The 24692-nt window shown below is 37.3% G+C and overlaps 2 long non-coding RNA genes across 2 annotated transcripts; one reads left to right on the top strand and one right to left on the bottom strand.

Annotated features, from left to right (window-relative positions):
* Window positions 1–3402: 3402 nt before the first annotated feature.
* On the top strand, window positions 3403–11740 carry LOC129349250 (uncharacterized). Its single transcript, XR_008602177.1, has 3 exons — window positions 3403–3585; window positions 4723–4871; window positions 6956–11740. It is a non-coding gene; the product is annotated as an uncharacterized LOC129349250 (long non-coding RNA).
* A 3987-nt stretch (window positions 11741–15727) lies between these two features.
* Window positions 15728–24580, bottom strand: LOC129349236 (uncharacterized). The gene is made up of 3 exons (XR_008602161.1): window positions 24480–24580; window positions 23590–23690; window positions 15728–17666 (listed from the first exon to the last, which is right to left on the bottom strand). It is a non-coding gene; the product is annotated as an uncharacterized LOC129349236 (long non-coding RNA).
* Between the last annotated feature and the right edge of the window lie 112 nt (window positions 24581–24692).

Here is a 24692-nt window from a genome sequence, read left to right on the forward strand (position 1 = left end):
TGTCTGCCTTATAAACCCAAACTGTGAGCTGGTTCGCTGCCTGCAGTCTGAGAGCAAAGCGCTCCTTTAGAATATCTAGTCTTTCAGATACGATGGAGCTTGTTTATTAAAAACTTTGTATGTGAGGAAAATGGTTTTAAATTCTGTTCTGGATTTTACAGGAAGCCGGGGAAAAGTGAAAGAGAGGAGAGGCGCTCAGTGCATCCTGGGAAGTCCACCAGCAGCCTTGGCCTACATCAGCAAAACTCCTACCTACAAGCCCAGTGCATCATGTGAAGCCCCCCAGTATTTGCACTGCAGGGCTGCAAGGTGAAGCTAAGTAACTCAGCATTGCTGTTGTGATTATATTGTTGTTAAATTGTCCAATAGCTATTCATTTTTCAGGTTTTGCCAGCCTCAAACAGCAAGTTAATTTTCAGTAGAATGTCAACCGTCAAAATAAAAGCTGTAGTTACCTTTAGAAAGAAAAAATATCCAGCAAATCTTAGGGTCAACAGAATATAATTATGTGGTCATTATTAATGATATATTTTAACTATATATGTTTTTCCACTGTGTATTATTCGATTTTTTTGTCACAAAATTTGTCATGCTTTGAAAGCAAGACCTTTGCAATTATCACTTCAAATCTGACTTTAGAAGCACTTGTTAAACCCTTACCTTCAAATTTACTAACATCTTTTATCCTTGGGATCAATTTGACTCCAGCAAATTCAACTTTCTGAATTTTTTACAATTAAAATTATATATGGGCTGCACAGTGGTGTAGTGGTTAGCACTTTCGCCTTGCAGCAAGAAGATCCCTGCTTCGCGTCCCGGCTTTCCCGGGATCTTTCTGCATAGTTTCCATGTTCTCCCTGTGCATGCGTGGGTTTTCTCCGGGTACTCCGGCTTCCTCCCACAGTCCAAAAATATGGTGAGGTTAATTGGTCATTCTAAATTGCCTGTAGGTGTGAATGTGTGAGTGATTGTTTGTCTTTGTATGTAGCCCTGCGACAGACTGGTGACCTGTCTAGGGTGTCCCCTGCCTTCACCTGAGTCAGCTGGGATAGGCTCCAGCCCCCCCGCGACCCTAGTGAGGATTAAGTGGTGTATAGATAATGGATGGATGGATGGATTATATATACTTTCAATAAAACAACCCCTCACCCACTCTACTTATACATCCAGAATACCTGTCATGTGATTACGAAGAAATTTGCAGATCACAATAAAATCTCACTGACTGCCCCAAATTTGGAAAGAGATATCTTTTTGGTGTTTTAATGGATTAATATTATTTCAAAGTACATATTTTTGTTATCTATAACATTTGGAATGAAAAACGATTTCTGTTATTAAGAATAGTAACGTGTATCATGTTCAGGGTCAATTTGACCCCAAGAAAAACAAACACAATTTCAAGACGTTTAAGGCACTAAAGCTTTTTGAAGATCATAAAACTGCATGTTATAGTGACCTCAATATCATCCAAAACAACCAAAACAAAACTGTGTAAAATGTGGATATTTCTTATATGTTTTAAACAGCTAAAAGTCTGGGGTCAAATTGACTCAGAAGATAACAGGAGGTTAATGATGCTCCGTCTAATCCCATTGACAGTGATGTATAAGAATAACAGAGCAACCTGTCCTTAAAAGCTGTCCAACTTGTGTACCTTCCGTCCCTCTCAACCCGCCCGGCCAGTGTCAGATGAGGCCCTCCATGTAAAGAGCCGGGTTCTGCTCAAGGTTTCTTTATGTTCAAAGGGAGTGTTTTCTTGCCACTGTTGCCTTAGAGCTTGCTCTGGGGGTTCAGGCGTAAAGCGTCTTTAAACTATCTGAACTGAAATTGGCGCTACATAAATAAAATTGAATTGAACTGAATTGAAGTAGATGCTTGGGTGCCCTTTGAGGAAGGAGCATCAATACCATACATCAATAGAAAGAAATGTCAGCTTTGGTTACTTTCACAGCAGAGGTTATTTTTTATGATGACCTTTGGTGAAAGACCCAGAGAGGCTGCAAAGGCTGCAGAGGTCAAGGAAGCATCCAAGGCCTTTACATAAGTAAAAGTACCAATACAGCAATGCAACAATGCTCTGTTACCAGTAAAAGTACAGCATTAAAAAAATCAAATTTAAGTCAAAGGTAAAGACTGATATATTTATCTATATGACATTACAGATCCTGAAGCCTTAGTATGTCAGCAACATGTTGCTGTTGTAGCTGCCTATATACAGGGGCAGCAGATAAATCTGAGATCTTGTCACATGATTCATTTGAGAAGGAAGAAAAAAATCATTTCTGATGAACACATCTGTTTTTAGTTTCAATCTTCTATTCTTACCAGTGTGTGTCTAGTTTTATGTATAAGTTTGAAAGCAATAAAAAAAATGGAGTCAAATTCCTTGTATGTGTACACAGCTGATTCTCTTCCTAATTTCCCCTTTGAGCTGTATTGCAGTGGAAGAACAAAGCAGCATTAAATATTGTTAATTTAAATTAAATAATAAGGTATAACTACCTAAAAGTCATAATTAAGGACAGTACATGAGTAAAGTACTTTCCAACATTGTCAAATTTGAAATAGTTGTATCAAATTTGGAATATAATCTGAGATATAATTTGCAAATTTACACCTCTGTTGTTTTCAGTCATTGTACATGTAATATATGGCTAGGCATATATAACAGCTTTTTACTTATTTATTAATTAAAATGATTATGTGTAAACTGCACACTGAGGACAAAATATTGTACATTCTGCTGTCAAAGTCCTGCAGGACTACTCTGCACAGATGTAAGTAGCATTCGATTAGCAGAAATTACTTTTCAGTGCAGGTAAAACCAAATACATGATCATCACCAGAGCCAAAAACAGGACTTTTGATAATGTGGTCACATGAACTTTTAAGACAGTTACAGAATGTCTGGGAGGTCCGTGTACGGATCTGATAATTGGATTTTCCGTTCTGAAACGGGTATTGAAAAACAAAAAACGAGTGGTTATTTGATTTTCGGTTTAAAATACAAAAATTTAAATTTAAATACAAGGCGTTTTTCCTTTTCATGAGCAAAAAGGGATATACATTTATTTTTTTAAAAATGCTTTGATTTTCGTTTTATATTTAGAATAACAAGAAAGTAAAATCAGTAAGAGACAGGAAGGAAAAAAGGTCCGTTTTTTCATTTTCTGAGACCGGAAGTGGTCATCAGCAAGTGTGGAGCCAAACAGAGTACGGTGCATAGGTAAATAAATATTTTTTTCGTGAGTTTTCATGGTCAGAATGAGAGATCAGGTGGCCGATCTTAAAATAAATCAATATTGAATTTTTTATAGAACGTTAAAGTTTTGCGAAGCCAGGGGGCGGGACTACTTGATTGACAGTCCGGTCTGGAATGAGTGACAGAGCCTATGGAGGAGGCAGCAGAGACTCTGTTCTCCTCGTTTGGATTAATTCTGATATAATAACTCTTGGTTTATTTATCGGTGCAGCAGCAGAACCTTTTCCACAGACAGTTTTCCTGCCCGTTGGCTTGTTTTAACCAGTTTTCTACCTTCGGCTGATTCTACCAGCAGACACTGAAAGGACTCTGATAGTTCGGTAAGTAAATGTTTATTTTCGTATCGGTGCCGCTTTTAATGCACTTTATATGCAGCTTTAGTGTCAGATGTAATGTGTGTCATGCACTCCAGATGTTGGTAGAGTTTGTTTCAGTGTGTGTTGACCAGAGAAGAAAGTTAGCATAGTAAATATTAGCTTTAATGTTAGCAATGCTAACCGAGCTAGCTGCTCAGTCGTATAGCCTGATTAAAGCTAACGTAGCATCAAGCTAATGTGTTGAGTTTCATGTAAACAGTTGAAGTGTGTTGTGTTCCTGTAATGTGCTTCATTAAGTTCATAAAACTGTGGCTGGTTGACATTAATGTAACATTCAGGAAACTTAAATGTGATTAAAACAGTAACATTAATGTTCTAGTTGTCAGTAATCAGCTTTAATATGACACTAAAACAGACTAATAGTTTTAAATGACATCAGTTTCATTAATTTGTTGAAAATTGTCTCATTTGTTGTTGTGATGTTGCTGCTGATTCATTAAAAGCAGATGATCCATGTTGAAGATATGTTTAGTTCTAGTATCAGAAGTACAAGAAGAAAAATGGAAGTTTAGTTCTGCTACATCAAAGATTTCAGGATTAAAATAACTAAATGAGTCTTTATACCTCAAACTTTATTTTTACAATAAAGAAATAATGAAATAATCACAGATAATAAAAATATAAATAGCAGAGAAAACCTGAGAGAATAATTTCCTGAAAAGTCTGTGAAGGAAAAGCAGCTTTTTATCCTGAAAGATCAGAATCAGCTCCAACATCTGCATCTGACAGCATCAAGTCAACCAGAAAGAAAAAAAAAAAGGAAATGACTTCTTTCTGATCACATCTGTTCCGCTGCTCACAGTCTGCTGCTGCTCACATTCTTCACATTTATAGTCCACTTTTAAAAGTTCAGCAGACAGGTCCTCTGCTTTGGAGTGTGACGATGTCGTCGGTGATGTGGAGAGTGAAGTTTCTGTTTCACCCACAGCATGCTTTAGGGCAGCCAGGTCGGACTTGATGTTTGAAATACTGACCGACAGCTCAGATTTAACTGTCTGTAGTTCTGTTTTGATGGGTATTAAACTTTCTTTCAAAGTCAACAGGAGCTGGGTCTTTAAAATAACCGCCGTCTCGTTACAGAGTGAAAGCAGCAGTTCCTCCTTAAGGTCAGAGATTGCAGCATCTGAGGGCCTCTTCAAAAGAAGACGTAGTTGATGAAGGCATTCTGGAGCAGGACCAGAAAGACCACAACCAAGCAGCCTTGAGATCTTAGGCAGCGTCTCTCTCGGGTGGGTGTCAACGGTGTTCACGGTCAGGTCTGTGGTAATCCCGTCAAAAAACAAAACAGAAAAAAAATCTAGATTATAAATCAACATGTAACCAAAGCACTCTGTGTATAACTATACTATGTATAGGATGTAGTTCAGAAAATGTCAAAATATAGTATACTTTTCAAGAATAACATAGTATGGCCTGTAGTTCATAGTATAGCATGTCGGCAAAAAAACTCAACTGATTATTATGTGGTTCAAAAAGTGCAAAATGATAGGATGTTGCCTAAAATTGTCATGTATGATATGTGGTTCAAAAAATGTCATAGTGCAGTATATTGTCAAAATAGTATGTTTTTCAAGAAAACATCAGAGTATATGTCATCTAAAAAATGCCATAGAATAATATTTCATTGCACAAGTAAAAGTATAGTAATTTTTAAAACTGTTCAAATTCTTGAATGTTGCTTAAAAACAAAAAAAACTAAAACAAAAAAAAACGTCATAGTAATATGTCAATTTAAAAAGCCTATAGTATAGAGTGTCGCCCAACAAACGTCATAGTATAGCATGTCGCTCAAACAACGTCATAGTTTACCATGTCGTCCAAAGAATATCATAGTATAGCATGTCGCTCTTAAAACATAGTATAACATGTCGCTCTAAAAACGTCCTAGTACAGCATGTCGCTCAAAAAACGTCATAGTATAGCATGTCGCCCAAAAAACGTCATAGTATAGCATGTCGTCCAAAAAACGTCATAGTATAGCATGTCACTCTTGAAACGTCACAGTATAGCATGTCGCTCTAAAAACGTCATAGCGTAGCATGTCGCTCTAAAAACATCATCGTATAACATGTCACTCTTAAAAATGTCATAGTATAGCCTTTGGTCCCTAAAACGTCCAAGTATAGCATGTCGTCCAAAGAACATCATAGTATAGCATGTCGCTCTTACAATGTCATAGTATAGCATGTCGCTCCTAAAACGTCATAGTATAGCATGTCGCTCTTACAACGTCATAGTATAGCATGTCGCTCCTAAAACGTCATAGTATAGCATGTTGCTCAAAAAACGTCATAGTATAGCATGTCACCCAAAAAACATCATGGTATAGCATGTGGCTCAAAAAACGTCACAGTATAGCATGTCGCTCTAAAAACGTCATAGCATAGCATGTCGCTCTTAAACCGTCATACTATAGCATGTCGATCTAAAAACGTCATTGTATAGCATGTCGCTCTTAAAACGTCATAGTATAGCATGTCCCTCTAAAAACGTCATAGTATAGCATGTCGCTCAAAAAACGTCATAGTATAGCATGTGGCTCAAAAAACGTCACAGTATAGCATGTCGCTCTAAAAACGTCATAGCATAGCATGTCGCTCTTAAACCGTCATACTATAGCATGTCGATCTAAAAACGTCATTGTATAGCATGTCGCTCTTAAAACGTCATAGTATAACATGTCGCTCTGAAAACGTCATAGTATAGCATGTCCCTCTAAAAACGTCATCGTATAGCATGTCGCTCAAAAAACGTCATAGTATAGCATGCCACTCTAAAAACGTCATAGTATAGCCTTTGCTCTAAAAATGTCACAGTATAACATGTCGTCCAAAAAACATCATAGTAGAGCATGTCAGAGTATAGCCTTTGGTCTAAAAACGTCAGAGTGTAGCATGTCGCTCTGAAAATGTCATAGTTTAGCCTTAAGTCCACAAAACGTTATGTCCTGGCTTTCTGAAGTAGGTGAGGAGCAACACAAAAACAGTCCAAATGCTGATTTCCAGACGGTTAGACGAGTATTTATTTTAAAGAGTAAGTTTACAACAGCACAACATGTGAGGGGGTTAAAAGCAAATGGGTGTTAGTAAAATAAGAAGAAATAAACAGAACTAAAAGTGAACTTCACGTTGACACTGATGGACATTCCAACCATGAACAAAGTAAAAGATAATCAATAGGAAAAACAACTCTTCCTGTTCACATCTTAAAACCCAAAAACACACCGTAGTGGCATCCTAAACTAAAACTACCAATGGGTTCCCTGTTTTCCTTTCTGAACAATTCAAAGGTCCCTCTCTATCTCCCCACACAGCCACCAACCACTGGAACACATCTGGAACAAAGTTCTGCCGGGCCAGCTCAACTTCCCCTCAGAAGAAGTGCTGCCACCTGCCAGATGAAGGAGCCTTTTGAGAGGCAGCTGGCATCGTGATTGGACTGTACTTTGGTCTGTTCCAATCCAGCTTCAGCTCCAGAGACGGCAGGCGGGACGAGTCAACGGAGGCCAGGTGGACGGAGGCATGCAGCTGAGTCGAAAAAAAATGTGATTTTTAACATGTTGTAAAAACGTGTCATATGATGAAATAATGTAAAGGAGGCTGTGAAAAACACTCCAGAGAGATTTTCTTTGAAAAAAAAAAATCATCATGAATTTTGGCGCAAAAAAACGCCATAGTATATACTATGTTGAAAAATTTGATTTTTCAACATGTTGTGAAAACATGCCGTATGATGAAATAATGTAAAGCAGGCTGTGAAAAACACTCCAGAAAGGTTTTCTTTGAAAAAAAAATCATCATGAATTGTGGCGCAAAAAAAAACTCCATAGTATACTATGTCGAAAAATGTCGTTTTTCAACATGTTGTGAAAACATGCCATATGATGAAATAATGTAAAAGAGGCCGTGAAACACACTCCAGAAAGGTTTTCTTTGAAAAAAAATCAACATGAATTTTGGCGCAAAAAAAAACGCCATAGTATACTATGTCGAAAAAAAATGCGATTTTTCAAGATATTGTAAAAACGTGCCATATGATGAAATAATGTAAAGGAGACCATGAAAAACACTGGTAAGGTTCCCGTTGACAAAAAAATTATCATGAATTTTGGCGCAAAAAAACGCCATAGTATACTATGTCGAAAAAAAAATGCGATTTTTCAACATGTTGTAAAAACGTGCCATATGATGAAATAATGTCAAGGAGGCCGTGAAAAACACTCCAGAAAGGTTTTCTTTGAAAAAAAATCATCATGAATTTTGGCGCAAAAAAACGCCATAGTATATACTATGTCGAAAAATGTCATTTTTCAACACTAAATCTTATTGAAAAATATGTTTTACTGAAGTCCACCTCTTTCAGCCATCTCTACCCCTCATTAGATACCACTCTAAGGTACATTATACAAAAAAAAATCCAGTAGATGTCAGTGTTTTGAAATAGCATGCAGAGCAAGTTACTCTGCTCACAGGAAGTTAGCACGAGCAAAATCACTCCTCGCATGAGGACTCTGTTTGCTGTGATTTTCAAAGGTGAAGTAATACTTTTGACATATTATGGTGCCTAAGGAGTTGCTGAACACAAATGTGTCATTTGAAATGTAAAAAAAAAAAAAAAAAAAGATTTGAAAGGGTAAAATAATTTTTCTCAACCGTTTGGTAGAGGTCAATATTTTAAAAATTGGTGGGTCTCTTCATTAAAAAAAACCATTGATTGTTGTTATTAGTGCCCCAAAGAGATAAGAAATATAAAGAAATAATTTTTCATTGCCTTTTTCTTGGTGAGGATGTTTAAGGGTTAACTTAACATCTGTAAACAAAACAAAAACGTATCAACAAAGTTTTCTGTTAGAGTTTGTGTTCTTGTAAGTTTAAATCCAAGATTTTAAATACTTTCATTTACTGCAAATTAATATTGACTCCAAATGTCACACTAATAATCATTATCAGCCTTAAAAACCCACAAAACACCCCTCTATACTCGACCACACTTAGTACAGTCCGGTTCCCCCTTCTATAAATCTGCTTGGAATCTTCCACTTCCTGTTTGTCAAAGTGGCCTTCTACCTGGACAGGTTTTGTTGGAGCTCATGCAACAAGCATTTTGGGTAACTGCACTTTAATATAAATGGATGATACTGAATTAGAGTCTGTTTTAATGAGACTGAGTTAAGATGTGTAGCTCTGTCATTAAATAGTAAATTATTTCCCAGAATTCACAGAGAAAGGTCTGAAATGTTTGCTAGGTTAGTGTCCCACATGTTCTTTGGCTCAGCTAAAGCTAACTCTCTCCAACTTCTGGATCTCTTGAGTTGCTTGTTTTTAAAATATCTTGCTAGAGGTGCTGAAGCTCAGAAAGTCTGAGATGTTTGTTCAGAATGAGCTCATTCTCAAGTCTTATCTGAACTGTCCTCTTTTGTTTGAACTTGCCCTAAACTTAGGAGTTAATGACAGAGCAGCACATTCAGGCTCAGTCTCATTTATGTAGCGATTAAACTTCAGTGTCATTCATTGATGTTAAAGTGCAGTTTTTCAAATGTTTGTTGCACATGCTCCCGACCAAACCAGTCCAGGTGGAAGACGATGTGAAGAGAAAGCTCCAGAGGATGAATATCACACATTTACGTTGGAAATAAATGTCCTTTAATTAGACATTGTCATGCAAAAGTTGGATTTCCCTTTAATGATGTTCAAATCTTTGTTGAGTGTTTTGTTGATGTTGGTTTCTAAATGTTTTTTGACACTCGGCCCCAAAGATTAAAACCTTTTCCGGCGCACAAGCTGCAACAATTCACACATTATCAACTATCTTTCTGACTAAACTAAGATAAAAAGTGAAAAACTGCCTGATTCCTGCATCATGAATGTAAATCTTTTTGGTTTTTATGATGGTAAACTGAATATATTTGGGTTTGACATTTTATAAACCAAAACAAGAAATGAATTACTGCAGAAAACAATCAACAGATTAATGGACAAAGAAAATGTGTTTTCCAACATATATGGCTGAATTACTCCAACATTACAAGATACACACAATTTGAATTCAATTTTATTTATATAACGCCAAATACAGGTCAAATTGTCTCAAGACGCTTTATTTTTATATTTTTTTGTCATATTTAAAATATGACAAAGTAAGAAATTTAAACCTCTTGACTAATCCAATTTATTACTTGGTTTTTAAGAGACTAATCGACAACTAAAATAACTTTCTCCACTAAAACTAATAAACATCAGGTCAAATGGAAGGAACAGTTTTAAATACTGCAGTCCCACGATGACAAGAATAAAGTTTGTCAACAAAAAGTAAATCTGCTGGTGGATTCCATTAAAGTCCTAATAAATGATAATAAAGTGTGATACTAAAGATTTGTGGTGCTAAAAATCTCCAAGTAAAGATATCAAGTTGAGCATCTGGATGGAGGTTGATAAAAGTTGACCTCCCTTCATTTCTCTGGAACCGACTCCATGGATTTTATGGATGGTGGTTAAAGCCCTGCTCTTCTAGTGGTCTTCCTTCTAGTCGCTGTGAAAAGTCAGTCCATCCTGGCCGACTTCAACACCTCTTCATGACAGCTTGTTCTGCCTCCGACCTCGTGGAAACTCCAGAAACTCGGGAAAACCCATGGAGACTCGAAGAACTCGTGGAGACTCGAAAAACTCGTCGGGCGGGGGAAGGTGTGGTGGGTGGTGGTGGGCGGTGGGGGAGTAGAGGGGGGAGGCCACCACCCACCTCCCCGCCTACTCTCCGCCCTGACTCCACCCAGACTCCGCCTAGGCCCAGCCCATGTGGTCACTTCAGGAACTACGATGCCAAAGGGACGACGAATTTATTTCTTTTCATCTGATCTGTAGCTCAGTGAGTTAAGGATTTGCCTATGGAGCTGCAGGTCGCTGGTTCAAGACCAGACCCTTCTTAAGTTTTATCAAAATCCTGACAAAGACAAAGAAAGAAAAGTGCCAGTGGTGGGACTTGAACCTGCGACCTTCCACTTCGTAGTCTATCCTCTTAACCCCCTGAGCTACTTGCTCAGATACTAATTTTTCTTTTTTTTGCGCATTTATCATCTATTTTTTGTCTCTTTCGGTTTTTTTTTTAACTCGAGTCTCGACTCGACCGTTTTTCTCAGGAGGTTGGACTTCAGCCTTTGTGCTGGAGGGTTGAACCCTCAGTTCCAAGACTTTCCAAAGCCTCCACACCTCCCCAGTCCTCAGGACCTGAGCTTTCACACAGTCTGAGGGCTGAAATTTTCTAAGTCCCACAGTAGATCTGTTAGTTTGAACCTTCAGACAGTCCAAGGACTGAAATCCTCTAAGTTCCTGAGTAGTTCTCTGTTAGTTTGAACCTTCAGACAGTCTGAGGACTGAAATCTTAAAAGTTTCTCAGTACTTCTCTGTTAGTTTGAACCTTCAGACAGTCTGAGGACTGAAATTATCAAAGTTTCTCAGTACTTCTCTGTTAGTTTGAACTTTCTGGTTAACAGAAGCCTTAAAACTTGTGACCATGAGTCTTCATTTCACATTTAGACCATCCATCTGAGTTCTTCTCAGACCTTCACCTGTGGGTTTTTTAGAAATCCTGAACAAACTTTGATTCTCTTCACTGAACAGTAAAGTTTGTGGAGATCAAAAGGTAACATTAGTTTGATCAATGCCTTCAACTACTAGTAGACTTTATCTGGAAAGCAGTTTTCTGAAATGAGTTCTTAGTAATTCTGTCCACAATCAAACCAAGAACATAGAAAGAGGAAATGTTTGAAGAAACAACTTGATGTTTTCATTTTAGACTAGAAAACGCTTTTAGACCTTTATCTGTTTTTGCTCTTTTTGATCGTTTTGTCTCTTCTGTTTAATTTGATCTTCTAAAGTCTAACTGGTGTCTTTTCAAATGTTTTTTCTTTAGTTTGCTTCTTCTTAAACATTTAGTTTTGCTCTTTTCTCACCTTTTATTCTTTTCTAATGTCTGATTTGATTTTGAAATGTTTTGTCTTTTTAATGTTTAATTGTTTTTTCAAATGTTTTATCGGCTTGTTTGAATTTTTTTCTTTCCCAATATTTAATTTTTTGATTAAATCTTTAAGGTTTTTCTTTTTAAATGTTTTACCACCTTTTAATGTTTAATTTTCTTTTTAAATGCTTCATTGTATTTTCTGTTTAATTCCTATTTGAAGTTTTATTGTCTTTAAGATGTAATTTTCTAATTAAACATTTAACCTTTTAATTGAATGTTTTGTCTTTTTAAAGGTTTAATAATCTAATTAAATGTTTTGTATTTTTTAAATGTTTAATATTCTTATTTAATTGTATTTTTTAAATGTTTAATCTTCTTGTTTAATTGTAATTTTTAAATGTGTAATTATGAAAAATATTTTATCTGTAATTTTGAATATTTGTATTTTAAAAATTTTGTTTAATTTCATAATGACATGTATTGTATGTTGTTGAATTATCTAATGCAATATTTTGTCTGTTTAATATAGTTAAACATTAAATACAATTCCACTATATTAAACAGACAAAACATTGCATTAGATAATTCAACAAGATACATCATTATGAAATTAAACAAAATTTTTAAAATACAAATATTCAAAATTACAGATAAAATATTTTCCATAATTACACATTTAAAAATTACAATTAAACAAGAAGAATATTAAACATTTAAAAAATACAATTAAACAAGAAAAATATTAAACATTTAAAAAATACTTTTCAATAGTTGTAGGCAATAGTTTCAATTGTATTACATTTTTTCCCCTTTGATTTAATTGCTTTTTGTTATGTAGTTTATTTCTTTAATCTTTTTTCTGTCAAGATTTTAACCCCAACCTTAAAAATGAAATAAACCCTTAAATCACAATGAAAATACTTGTGTTGTCACAATCATGAGTTAGTCAATTATTCAGTTTATCAATTCAACTTTATTTATTTAGCATCTTTTACACAGATGACAAAACTAAACAAGCAAAGAGAAAAAAACTATGCTAAAACTATGATTAAAACTCAAAAACATTACAAAAAAAAAAAAAAAAAAAAAAAAAAAGATTTAACATGATTTAACATATGTTGTGTCCAGGGGATGGAGGGAGTTTATTGAAGTCTTCTTGGGCTCACATGGTAAATCACTTAAAATATAAACTTGATATTCAGTCTAAGGAAACTGCAGAGCGACAGAAGAATCAACAATATCTCCTGTTTTCTCCTTTAATGAGTCGACTCTTCTTGTGCTTTCAGACCAAAGAACTACAGACTCTTCACAACCAGCTCAAACTCTTGGTACAGGACCTCACCACACGGGTCAAGAAGGTTTCTGTCTCATTTCTACTCTGAAGCTCACCTTCTCCTGCTCAAACTGCTGACAAATGTTTCTGCTGCTCTAAAGTCTGGTCTCCAGAACTTCCTAAAACTCTCAAAGTCTCTTCTGCTGCAGGTTGCTATGTAGAACTGTTGCAGAAAACCTCATTAAACCACATGGAGGGGCCTCAAGATAGTCGTCCAAATGAAACCATACAAAAACCAAGCTAGTACAACCCAAACACTAAAGTCTCCTGCAGCCTACCAGAGAACCTCTGAGAACAGAGAATCAGGACAGGAACTCTTACCTTCTGGACAACCAACGTTGGTTCTCAAACAAGAATACAGACTCACTACAGCCAAGATAAAGACACAACTCAGCTGTACCAAATCCACTAATCACTGCACACATTAGCACCATGTGCTAACTGTGGCTAAAGAACCACATTTACCAAGACAACTATCCAGTACAAAGCCCTAAAACACAAGAAACACATTAAAGATGATTTTACTGCTGAAAGCTGCAAGCCAACACCTAAAGAACAAACTAAAGCAATGGAGCCAAACCCGGTTCAGTGGTGAAGAGAAACAGAGGAAATGTTTGCAGCCAAATAAAGCAGGAAGACACTGAGCTGCTCAGGTGTTTCTGATAACACCAAGCAGCCACCTGGACAGCCAATAGGAACACAGCTTACTGGAAGTCCAGAGGGCTGGGTTACTGAAGTAAATTTAGTTTAAAGTTGAAGCAGAAAGTTAACAAAGAAAGTTGAAAACCACCTTCTGATACCTGAAATCTCTGAGTTTTCAGACAAAGAACACCTGAACATGTCAAACTGGCATCATAGTAGAACCATCATTGTAAAAACGTCATAGTATGGTGTGTTGCTCAAAAAACATTACGACCCGGCTGTCTAGGGTTGCTGAGGAGCAACACAAAAACAGGACAAACGCTGGTTTCCAGGGGGTTAGGAGGATATTTATTTGAAAGAGTACATTTACAACAACACAACATGTGAGCAGAAAAATCGCAAAGTCTCTCTTTAGTTCAGCTGAAAATATTAGTTTTTGTCTTTTTTATTGACCAAACTTTTCAGGAAGTAGATGAATAATTAAAGCTCTCATGTAGAAGTCCAACTTATTTTGAATCCTTGTGGACAGTTTAATCTTAGAGTTTGTACAGCTGTTGAGTTTTTAAAGTCACATGGATTGTTTTGACATTTAATAACCGAGTCCTGAAATAAAATTACACGTGGATTTCTGTCATTTAGTCTGGAATAAACAAATAACAGCAGCATAAATCTCAAACGTAATTATGAGGAGTCTGGATTGAGGTTTCTCACTTGATAATGATCAAAACATGAAATTTAGGTTGGTTTAAAGGAATATTCCACCTTAAATCTTTGAATGTTGACCTAAAAGGTTGGTTTCAGGAAGTATTCCACCTACAAGGTCCTCAAACATCCACCTTAAAGGAACATTCCACCAAAAATCCTTGGACATGCACCTAAAATGTTGCTTTAACCAAGTATTCCATCCAAAATCCTCAAAGAGACCTGAGGGGCTGGTTAAAAGGAATATTCCACCTAAAACCCCAAATATAGACCTGAAAGGGTGGTTTAGAAAAAATCCTTCAGTGTAGACCAAAAAAGTTAGTATGGAGGAATATTCCACCTGAAATGTAGACCTGAGAAGTTGGTTTGGAAGAATATACCATCCTAAACATCCTTAAATGTAGACTGAAAGATGGTTTGAAAGAAAATTCCACCTAAAATCCTCCAATGTAGACCTAAAAGGTGAGTTTAATGGTATATTCCAACTAAAATTCACTACTGTAGACCTTGGAGGTTGGTCTGATGGTATATTCCACCCAACATCCTTGAACATAAACTTAAAAAGTTCATTCAAAGGAAAATCTAAACCTATCACCTAAAATCTTTCAATGTAGACCAAAAAATCTTGGTGTAAACGAGTATTCCACCTTAAATGTAGACCTAAAGGATGGTTTGGAGTAATATTCTACTCTAAAATCTTCCAATGTAGACCTAAAAGGTTGATCTGATGGTATATTCTACCCAACATCCTGGAACATGTACCTAAAAGGTTGGTTTAATGGTATATTCCCAGAAACCCTTGAACATCGGGCTTAATGGTATATTCCACCCAAAATACTTGTACATATACCAAGAAGTCAGTGTAAAGGAAATGTAGACCTAAAAGGATTGTTTAAAGGAATATTTAAACTGTCGTTTTCATTATTTAATAATCTGTTGTCAGTCAGAACCCTGGCAAACTTATTTTCATCAGTTTTAGTAGAAGAAATAAAGGAGCTCTTGGTTTTTCCTGGCGTTAGTGAGTCAAAAGCTGCTGTTTCAACACAGAAACATTCACATGCATCCACAAACCTCTCAGCACTCAAACACCCACAGACAGGAGGCCGGCTGGACCGAGGCTCAGCGGCGTCCTCAGACCCACGAGTCGGGGAGTCGCTGAACTTGTTGGTCCGGTTTGAAGGCCTCTGTGTGGTCCAGTAGAAGTCCACGTAGTCGGTGTTGGCTTTGAACCGCAGTGACTGGCCTCCATCAGGTGGACCAGCTCGTCCTCGTAGGGCTCCTCCTGTAGCCTTGAGGGGACCACAGGAATATTCAGTAGCTGTTGGATTTCTTCCTGTCAGGCTCGTGGTAGAACGGCTCTGAAGAATCTTGTACTTGTCTTATCTGGAACAATCTAACAGCCTAAACTGTTAACAGCAGTGTAAAGAAGCAAACACAGGCATAGATTAGGACTCAAACTAGATTTATTTTAGAAAACAAATCAGCTTAGAGGCATTTATTCACACATGTGGCTGAATAGGAGGCCGTCCAATCAGATTTGAGGTCTTCACTCTGTAGGTTGTTTGTTTGGTGAGACTTTTGGACCTCCATCAGGTGACGTGGATGTTTGATGGTCTTCCTCTCTAGTGCCAGATGATTCATCCATGAATTAAGCAGCTACAGACTGAAATGAAGCTCATGCTGCCGTTACTGAATTCCTGTTCCAGATCAAATGTTCAGAGCTCACTTTGAATGCAGCCGTCTGCTGTCTGATAGTTTTTCTCATTGTAGTCTTCAATAAAGTCTTTTCCCTCATGTCAGGATGTGGTGAGACTCTTTCTCAGTCTCTGCAGACGTCCCTCATTGTGCATCTCCAGAGAAGAAACAGAAAAACTGATCACTGCTTCAGCATCACAAACGCTCTCCAGCATTGAGAGTGTTTTAGGAATTAATTCATTGTGTTGTGAACTTTGAAGGAGCAGAAACTTTACAGCTGCCAAAGATATGAGCTCCAATTCTGGATGTTTTAGGAAATGAAGTTCATCAAATGAACACTTGATTATTGCTGATAATGCTCATTAAACTACTGAAGAAATCCAACATAAAAACCTGTAAACTCTCAGGCAACTTTTGTTAAAGTTTGTCTATAATTCTATCATCATGTTCTGGAACCAGGACTCTGCAGAAGTTCCTTCAAACAGATACTTGTGTGTTTCTATTTAAGGCCTCAGGTTTGAATGTACAGCAGAGGATTAGAAAGGAGTGATTTTAATATTTAAATCAGTCCAGTAAATGTTTGGCGTGAAAATTATTAAAATTTTGATTTAGATAGATTTGTGTCAAATAATATTGTAGAGTCTCACTTAAATATATCCAAATCAGTTCAGTGTATTTACATTTTATTGAGGTAAATTTACATAAATCATGATATTCTCGAGTCTTAACTGGAATATTTCTAACATTAATCTTTTTGTATTGTGCTGATAAACAACAATAACCCGACTTTCAGATAATATTTGTTGTCTGTGATTGAGACTAAATTCCTCCACATTCTGGAACTGGACTGAATTTCCCAAAATGGAAACATGGACAGAATTTAACACTCATGTATCCATGGCAACGCTAACGTTTCTGCTTCTTACCAAAGTTCACAACACAAGTAAAGATTTTAATGTAAAACTTCAGGGATGACTGCTGACCATAAGTATTCTGATCAATACTTCATGATCAATATCAGGACAGATGTTACAATTCCAGCTGTTACATTAGACTGCAGTTATTCACAGAGAAATTAAAACATCACTTTCCTCATAAAAACTAGATGGGACTTTTATTAAATAAAGTGTTGGTGAATAAACAGTGTAAACAGTGCAAAGCAGCTCCATTAAATCAGGAGATGTGAGACTTCCACAGCATGGATCACCATCTGCTGTGTTGATTCATAGCTGAATGTCAGAATGAACTGAGCTAGAAAAGCTGCTTTGAGCTGCAACATTACGGTCTGACAATCCAACACCATCACAGTTTTCATCTGGTTGTTTTGCTCCAACATGCTGTGAAGTTCAGTTTTTACCTGAATCAATACAGAGATTCTATTTTCAACCAAGACTGGAATAAAAATTAGAATGTTATGAGGTTATTAATGCAACTAAATCCTTTCAGATGGAAGGATTTACTTCTAAGTTCTAATTCAAGTTTCAGTTGGAGCACATTGCATTCACAAAGAAAAACAGCGAAACCTTCATAGCAACATTTAATAAACCTAAAGCTTCCCTGTTGGCACATTGGTGGAGTTTGTTACTGAGCATCTGAACCTTAAATCCAGTGAGACGACCATCTTCAGTCGAGGCCAGTCAGAGAACTTCAAGACCTTCCATCAGCTGGACCAGATGTGGCATCATCTCCCTCTGAACATCTGGATGACAGGAGAAAAGACAGAAATCAAACACAGAAATACAATTTATTCACTTTCATCATTTTATAAAAGTAGCATGAACTTTATTAAAACTTGACAATATCAGTAATGAAAGTAAATGTTTTTATCTCGTGTTGAAGCTAAATTTAAAGTCAATTTTAATGACAGTTTATCCTGAGAGGAGTGAGAATGGAGCTTTTCTTTCCTTTTTTACGACGATATGTTTAGCCGCATGTCGTTTCACCGCTGGGTGTCTACGTTGTGTACTGCAAACAACGTTGGCTTTATAGACAATTGGAGCTCTTTCTGGGGAAAACCTGGTCTGATTAGGAGAGACGGCATCCATCCCACTTTGGCTGGTGCAGCTCTCATTTCTAGAAATATGGCTGATTTTATTAGAACTCCTAAAGCATGACAACCCAGAGTTCAGACCAGGATGCAGAGTTGTAGTCTTCCACACCTCTCTGCAGTTTCCTCTCAGCTGTCACCCTCCAGTAAATCACTTAGCTTTATTGAGACCGTGTCTGTCCCCCGACCACCAAAATTCAATAAATTAAACAATTCAAAAATAAACAAAAGACATAGTAACCATAAAAATCTAATGAAAATTAATACCACTATTTCAACTGAGCGAAGAAACAGGACAATTAAATGTGGTCTGTTAAATATTAGATCTCTCTCATCTAAATCTCTGTTAGTAAATGATTTGATAACTGATAACCAGATTGATTTGTTCTGTTTGACTGAAACCTGGTTGCAGCAGGAAGAATATGTTAGTCTAAATGAATCAACTCCTACTAGTCATACTAACTGTCATGTTCCTCGAATCACAGGCTGAGGAGGAGGAGTGGCAGCAATTTACCTCTCTAGCTTAAAAATTAACCAGAGACCTAAACCTAGTTAGTTAATTTGAAAATCTTACTCTCAGTCTCTCTAATCCAGATTTAAAAGCTCAGAAACCAGTTTTATTTGTTGTTGTATATCGTCCTCCTGCTCCTTACTCTGAGTTTTTATCTCAATTCTCAGACTTTTTATCTGATTTAGTGCTCAGCTCAGATAAAGTCATTATTGTGGGTGACTTCAACATTCATGTTGACGTGGACAGTGACAGCCTTACGACTGCTTTTAATTCAATATTAGACTCAATTGGGTTTTCTCAACATGTAAATAAACCAACTCAGTTTTAATCATACCCTTGACCTTGTTCTGACTTATGGCATAGAAATCAAACAGTTAACAGTATTTCCCCAGAATGCTCTTCTTTCTGACCATTTTATGATAACATTTCAATTTACAACAATAGATTGTATAGGAGTTAAGAATAAATATCATTACAGTAGATGTCTGTCTCACAATTCGGTGACTAAATTTAAGGAAATAATACCCTCTCTATTTAGTTCAGCACCACTTACTGATACAATGGAAGGGAAATATTATAATTTTACCCCCACAGAAGTGGATTATATTGTTAATAATGCTGCAGCCTCACTGCGTACAACACTTGATAGTGTTGCACCTGTAAAAAAGAAAGTTCTATCTCAGAGAGGACCTGCTCCTTGGTATAATTCCCAGCTGCGGACTTTAAAGCAGGCATCCCGAAAGCTGGAAAGGAAGTGGTACTCCACTAATTTAGAAGAAGTTTATGTAGCTTGGAAAAACAGTCTAATAATTTATAAAAAAGCTCTTCGTAATGCCAGGACAACATATTATTCATCTTTAATAGAGGAAAACAAGAACAACCCCAGGTTTCTCTTCAGCACTGTAGCCAGGCTGACAAAGAGTCAGAGCTCTGTTGAACATTGTATTCCTTTAGCTTTGAGCAGTAATGACTTCATGAGCTTCTTTACAAATAAAATTATTACCATTAGAGAAAAAAATTATCTGGCCCTTCCTACAAATGTCACAGATGTATCATCGAGTACAGATGCTTTAGAATTGGCTGTAAGACCAGATGGATATTTAGAATTTTTCACTCCCATACATCTCTCTGAACTGATTTCAATAGTTTCTACATCCAAACCATCAACATGTCTTTTAGATCCTATCCCAACTAGACTGTTCAAGGAGGCTTTACCTTTAATTAATTCCTCAATGTTAGATCTGATTAATCTATCTCTTGTAACAGGCTATGTACCACAGACTTTTAAGGTTGCTGTAATCAAACCTTTACTTAAAAAGCCCACTCTAGATCCAGATGTTTTAGCCAACTATAGACCAATTTCTAACCTCCCACTTCTCTCTAAAATTCTGGAAAGAACAGTTGCAAATCAATTATGTGAACATTTGCAAAGGAATAGCTTGTTTGAAGAGTTTCAGTCAGGCTTCAGAGTGCATCATAGCACAGAAACAGCTCTGGTGAAAGTTACTAATGACCTTCTCATAGCGTCAGATAATGGACTGGTCTCTATACTTATTTTGTTGGACCTTAGTGCAGCATTCGATATAGTCGACCAGAAACTTTTATTACAGCGACTAGAACATTGTATTGGCATTAAAGGGACAGCACTGGACTGGTTTAAATCCTACTTATCAGACAGGTTCCAGTTTGTGCACGTCAACAATGACTCTTCTGAGCATACTATGGTTAATCATGGAGTTCCTCAGGGCTCTGTCTTAGGACCAATACTGTTCACATTATACATGCTTCCTTTAGGCAATATTATTAGGAAGCACAGTATTAATTTCCATTGTTATGCTGACGACACTCAATTGTATTTACCTATGAAGCCAGATGAAACTAATCGGCTAGCCAGACTGCAAGATTGTCTTAAGGACATAAAGACCTGGATGACCTATAATTTCTCACTACTAAATTCAGACAAGACTGAAGTCATTGTATTTGGCCCCAAACATCTTAGAAAATTGCTTTCAAAGCATATAGTTACTCTGGATGACATTACATTGGCCTCCAGTACTACTGTGAGGAACCTCGGTGTTATCTTTGACCAGGACATGTCCTTTAACTAACACATAAAACAAATCTGTAGGACTTCCTTTTTCCACCTGAGAAATATTGTGAAAATCAGGAACATCCTGTCTCAGAGTGATGCAGAAAAACTAGTCCATGCATTTGTTACTTCTAGGCTTGACTACTGTAATTCCTTATTATCAGGTTGCCCCAATAGCTCTCTGAAACATCTACAGCTGATCCAAAATGCTGCAGCCAGAGTACTGACGGGAGTTACCAAGAGAGATCATATTTCTCCTATATTGGTTTCTCTTCATTGGCTTCCTGTTAAATCTAGAATAGAATTCAAAATCCTTCTTCTGACATATAAAGCTCTTAACAACCAATCTCCATCATATCTTAAAGACCTGATAGTACCATATTATCCTAGCAGAACTCTTCACTCTCAGACTGCAGGCTTACTTGTTGTTCCTAGAATCTCTAAAAGTAGAATGGGAGGCAGAACCTTCAGTTATCAGGCGCCTCTCCTGTGGAACCAGCTCCCAGTTTGGGTTCGGCAGGCGGACACCCTCTCTATTTTTAAGACCAGGCTTAAAACCTTCCTTTTTGACAAAGCTTATAGTTAGGGCTGACTGGGGGACCCTGAGGGGGTCAGCTGGAGTCTTCCTCTTGGACGTACTTCTGCCCTCCTTACTTCTGCCCCTAGTTATGCTGCTATAGGCCTAGGCTGTTGGGGGACCTCTCTTGATGCACTGAGCCCTTCTCTAACTACCTATGTATTTACTATATATACCATTATTGCATTACACTCACTCTGTTTCTTTCTGTGTCCTTTCTCCGAGTGTCCCTGGTCCCAGAGCTGGATGCTTCAGATGTGTGGTTGTTCTCCCACCGCCAGCTGCCCATTTCCACCGATCTACTCTGCATTGCCCTTACTATACTTGATTTGCTCATCTACATATTTTTGAATTTACCACCAGCTATATATGTAGTACATTTAATGCCAGAGCCGTACACCATAGCAGTAAACTATAATTAGTTTCCATGTTAGTTATACTTTGCATGTATCATCTGTCTTATCATGCATGTATTATACTGTGTGTTTTATGGTCCTTGTGTCCCCCCCCTACCTCTCTATCCCTCTACCTCAATCCCTCTACCTGTAACCCTCTACCTGTAACCCTCTACCTCCACCTCTCTACCTCTTCTGTCGGGTTCTGTCTCGGGTTCTGCTCGAGGTTTTTTTCCCTGTTAAAAGGGTATTTTCCTTGCCACTGTCGCCTTTTGGCTTGCTCTGGGGGTCAGGCATATGGGTTCTGTAAAGCATCTCGAGACAATTTGACTGTAATTGGCGCGATATAAATAAAATTGAATTAAATTGAAATTGAATTTAGAATATTCCCTCAAAATATTCTATTTATTATTGGTTTTAGAAGCATTTTTATTTATTTATTTATTTTTAGATACCTCAGACTGATACACTTTGCTGGTTTGCAGATAATTTCATGTACAATGAAAATAAAGATCTTCTATTATAGCATATTTTGCTAAAACAAGAACTGCAAACCTTCTCAACCATTACTCAGTCTGCAAAATTCCAACTACGACCAAGAATTATCTGATGTAGTTATTATTATAATCTTTACTGAACCAGCCCTGGAATTAATAAAAATCTGTACATGGATATGATTTTCTCTGATGGGACCACTATGGAAGCCGTAGTAACAATTAACTATCCTTTGAAGGGAAAGATTGGGTCTTCATTCAGGTGGATAAAAAAATGCTCTCCCTTATAAAAAAAATGCATAAAGTAAATCTCTTCTGCACTGCACACATACTACACTTTTGTATAACTCTGGATGTCAGAGTAAAGTCAGACAGATCCACTGATCAGCCACAACATTCTGACCACTGACAGCTGAAGAGAACAACATCCATCATCTCGTTCTAATGCAACGTTCTGCTGGGAAACCTTGACGTTCATGTGGATGTTTGACATGTACCACCACCTAAACACTGCAGGACAAACAACCCCCTAATCTCCATGGCAACAGCAGTCCTTGATGCCAGCTGCCACCCTCAGCAGGACAAATTAAAACTGTTCAGGAGTGGTCCAAGGAACACGACAGAGCTAAGCTGTTCACCTGGGTTCCACACTCCCCACATCCAGATCTGACTGAGCATCTGTGGGATGGTCCAGGATCAGCCTGGTCTAGGTAGGACCCACCCTGAAACCCACAGGATCCACAGAATCCACAGGACATCCCCAGAGGTTCTGATGAACCACTGGATCAGAGGAGTTTTAGCAGCATAAAGGGACCAACACAGTATTAGTCAGGTGGTCAGAATGTTATACTGTTATATTGTCATGCTGATTATATGATCAGTAAATGTTACCATCAATTATAACGTCCACATTGATCAGGAAAAAAAAAACAACTATCAGTTCATTCAGAAACTGTGGGGTTAAACCTAAAAACACAGACCTCAACAGCAGTTTGTTTCAAAGCAGAACACCAGCTGGTTTTCACTAAAGAAGCTTTCAGAGCAACAATTAAATGACAGTTTTGTTCTCATTAAGTTCAGAGTCAGCCAATATAATGTACACACATCAGGAAAAGAAAAACTTTTATAAATATTTCATTTGTATAAGTACTTCTACATATATAGATTCCTCTTTCTAAGTTTGATCAAATCACGATAACTCTGTGTCCTGTTGTACGATGTTTTCCCATCAGATGGCGCTACCCTCATGAATGGAGCATCAACAAGTGACGTCTACAACACAACAGAAATGTCTGGAAGCCAGTGGCCACCACTTTGAGCACCTCTTGTAATTGTAGAGGCCAAAGATAACTTTTATTAATCTCCTGATGTCTGAATAAATTTGGTATTGAAATATTTATGCAAGTTTTTCTTTTCCTGATGTGTGTAAACATTATTTTGGCTGACTCTGTATAATGGGTTTCTGACAGGTCACCAGGCAACATCTTTTTATAATAATGACAAACATACCTGCATTCTACAGGAATGATTTTCCTCATGTGCAGGTAAAGATGTGTGAGGAGCTTAGAGATGACAGGAGCAGGAGTCATCCTCACTAATTCAGCTTCCACCTAGAAACAGAAAGACCACAAACAAACACACCGATATACTCTCAAACATTCAACCTCACAGCCTCAAAATATCTGTTTAGGAAGTGTTGTGTTTCTAAATTCTGCTGAAAGCATTGGCAGACATTCTCTTACAAGGTTGTGTAAAAAGCAGCCTGTCCTCTGAGCTACTGAGAAATTTTCCTGAACAACCTCACATAAAAAGGGGAGTTTAACTCATCAGGTGACTGAAAATGAACGTTGTGCAGTTCTAGATCCAAAAGTAGGATGTTTCAACTCATGTTTTACTACAAATACATGCAGTAATAAATAAATACAATGGCTGGTTGTTAGTTTATTCACTATTAATGTCATTTTATATACTGGATTGAACTTGAGCAGTGGAAGAGAGAAGGAATTTAATGAAATTATGGAGATTCAGAGAGGTAATGTTGCGCAATGTTTAGTTAAGCGTGGTTTTATTCAAACCAGCTGAATGTTAAACTTCAGTGCAGCTCAACGGGTTTCAGTTAACCTTAAAGTAAAATAACTTTTTTAAAAGCTAAAATACACAGCAGAGAAATACAGGTTCAGAATGTCATTCTAATAATGACAGCTGTGGCAGCAACTAACACAGGTGTTCAGCGGTAAGTTAGCCACCTGTGTTAATTAGCCCGCTAGCTAACTTAGCCGCTTAGCTAGCTAACGCGTCCGGACCAACTGCTCAAACACGACAAAACACAACTCTTCACAAGTCGCTGACTTAACGTACAACAAAACAACGCTACTGGTTAGAAGTATTTATCTTCTTACCGTGTTTTACTCCAAAAACAAGTAGTGATGGTCCTCTGATACAGGAGGCTTCGACACATGCGCTGTAGCTCATGAAGCAAACGTATCGAGCTACTGTGCCGAGGCGTGGTTTGGTCACGTGACTCGTGACGTTTGAATCACTTCAGTGACGTTTGAAGCACTCAACTGCTTCGAATCACCTGATTGGTTCGGTTTGTTATGTGAATCACTCAG

This window comes from Amphiprion ocellaris, chromosome 7, assembly GCF_022539595.1.
Source record: "Amphiprion ocellaris isolate individual 3 ecotype Okinawa chromosome 7, ASM2253959v1, whole genome shotgun sequence".
Taxonomy (NCBI): domain Eukaryota; kingdom Metazoa; phylum Chordata; class Actinopteri; family Pomacentridae; genus Amphiprion; species Amphiprion ocellaris.